Source organism: Octopus bimaculoides, chromosome 2 (assembly GCF_001194135.2).
Source record: "Octopus bimaculoides isolate UCB-OBI-ISO-001 chromosome 2, ASM119413v2, whole genome shotgun sequence".
NCBI lineage: Eukaryota > Metazoa > Mollusca > Cephalopoda > Octopoda > Octopodidae > Octopus > Octopus bimaculoides.
Genome location: NC_068982.1, coordinates 178,140,160 through 178,142,700, shown reverse-complemented (window position 1 = coordinate 178,142,700; position 2,541 = coordinate 178,140,160). Strand labels below are relative to the sequence as shown.

Here is a 2,541-nt window from a genome sequence, read left to right as displayed (position 1 = left end):
CTCTTCTTATTGATTATCTGAAGTAGCAAGTATAATATATATATATAATATATATAAATATATATATATAAACACATGTTAGTGATTTAACTGCCAAAATATTGTATCTGATGCAATCTTAACTTATAGTGTTTTCCTTGAGAAATTTTTTTCTTTCCGAATTCGGTTTAATAATTCTTTCGTCTTTTATAGTCAGCTACATCATCGTTTTTGGTTCAACTTGTTTAAATTCAGAAATTACTATGAAACCAATATATATGTTGAACCAATATAAATTGGTTCAGATTTACTAAAATATATGGAGGCCTAGTTTGTTCATTTTGAAAGTTGTTTTAGAATGAAATTATATGAATTTAATTAAAATATTTCCCAATAGAAAAATTTATTTTATTAACCTCAACTTAGTTTTTGTTTTGTATCCCAACGTTGAGGTTTTTTAAATCTTTATTTTAACTATTGCGATGTTAAACTTGTTTATGTAACCTTTTAGGAAGGTTAACCTTTGTTCACATCTTGCACCATTTCTCTCTCAATTCGCTTCTCTATTCTCGCCACCCAGCTCGCATTCACCCCTTAATTTCTATTAGACTATTTCGAAATTTCTTTGGAATATTGTTTAGGGAAATTTACTTTGTCTTACAAAATTATCATAAATATATATTTGACTTTGGTTCCAGAATATAAGGTTCTGTTGGTATAGTAGTAAGCTTGTGATGTAACTTACACATACTTGAGGCATATGTGCAGTGCTATCTTAGGGTATGACACGCTGGCTTTGCCCACGGGTCTCGTGGGTTTAGGGGCGTAGTTCTGATCTATTTATGCTTTGGTTTGCTGTCAATGAATGTATGCCCGCGGGCCTAGTGCATTGATTTGCCCAAGAGCCTATAAGCTGGTCAGGTGGCCCTGCTTGTGTAATGTCACTTATTCATATATTGCCAATGTTAGCCTTCCTCAGGATTAGCAAATTCTTCAAAGGTTTATCAACTAATAACCCTTTACAAGTCTCAAGTGATTCCTATAATGGAATACTATTCACATCTGGGACGATGCGGCTGCTTCTACCACAACTACTACTATACACACACACACACAGCCTAGATGTTTTCGAAACAAATAGAAAACGGAAATATCGACTGATATTTTTTTTAGCCCCTGCATGGTCGCAGTCTAAGCACAAAGAAAAAAATGATTGACACAAAGTTGCCCGACAATACGTTCCGATCATTAGTCAATTGACGTAGTCTTCTCACTACCTTTTCCATTTCTGTCACAGTGGTCTTGACTTCTTTCGAGTTTGCCCTTCAGATTCTCCATTCCCTCCCTTTGTCAGCTCATTGTCCCGACTCTCACTCCCCAGACCTTGCTTTATCGCTTTAACTACTTCACTTAGTCTCACCTCCCCTCGAATGTCAATCCCCTGGGATTTTACCCTTCTTGTTTTCTTACAACCGTTAATTTGTCATTATACAAGAGGAAGAATAACCATGTCTCAAACCCTCCTCCAAACCATTTTACTTGTTACTCTCTTTGAACTGCAGTCATACTGGGACACCACCATGACGGGCTCATCTGAATAAATCGATCCCAGTACTTATTTTTGGAAGCCTGGTACTCATTCTATAAGCTGCTTTTGCTAAATTGCTTGGTTACGGAGATGTAAACAAACCTGCTGTGAAAAGCACCATCTGAATGTGATCGATGCCAGGCCCGCCTGACTGGCTCCTGTGCCAGTGGCATGTAAAAAGCACTATCCGAATGTGATCGATGACACGCCTGCCTGACTGGTTTCTATACCGGTGGCATGTAAAAAGCACCCACTACACTCTTGGAGTGGTTGGCGCTAGGAAGGGCATCCAGCTGTAGAAACATTACCAGATCAGATTGGAGCCTGGTGCAGCCACTGGCTCTCTAGACCTGTTAAACCATCCAACCCATGCCAGCATGGAAAACGGACGTTAAATGATGATATATAATTTTGTGTATGATACTAGTGCACAAATTTAGGGGAGAAAAAATGTTATGCTTACATAGATACATACAAATCATAACCATTTAGCCACCAGGCTACATAGAAACAACTGCTGTCCACTCAACCACTTGAGAGTAGAACTGTCACTAGACACATTTACACAACCATGTCAGCCTTAAATTTCTGCACAAAAAATATTGTCACGTGATATTAATGCAAGACCATAGCCCAAACCTACAAAATTTCTAAGCCTAATCACCTGACTACCTTGACCACACTTGATTGTTTGGGACTGTCATTTGACATGTTCACTCAACTGTGACAGCTTTAGTAGTGGTGGGAGGGGAACTTATGAAAATTTCTAAACCTGTCATTTGATCAATCTTGGCCAATAAAATCATATCCAAAACAGATACTAATTTGAGCCATGTTCTTTCTGTAAAAGCAAGAGAATTTTCAGCTCCAATCAGAAGCAAGATAGTTGTAGCATAACTCCACATCTTTCTATCTCAACTTTTGAAAATTAGGGGAACCTGCAAAATCAGTTAAGCCTTTAAAAATTTTTAAAT

At 37.5% G+C, this 2,541-nt stretch overlaps 1 protein-coding gene across 2 annotated transcripts in view; it reads left to right on the top strand.

Moving 5' to 3' along the window:
* Window positions 1–2,541, top strand: part of LOC106871704 (growth hormone-inducible transmembrane protein) — a 30,603-nt gene that overhangs the window by 10,230 nt on the left and 17,832 nt on the right. The gene's annotated exons all lie outside the window — the stretch shown is intronic.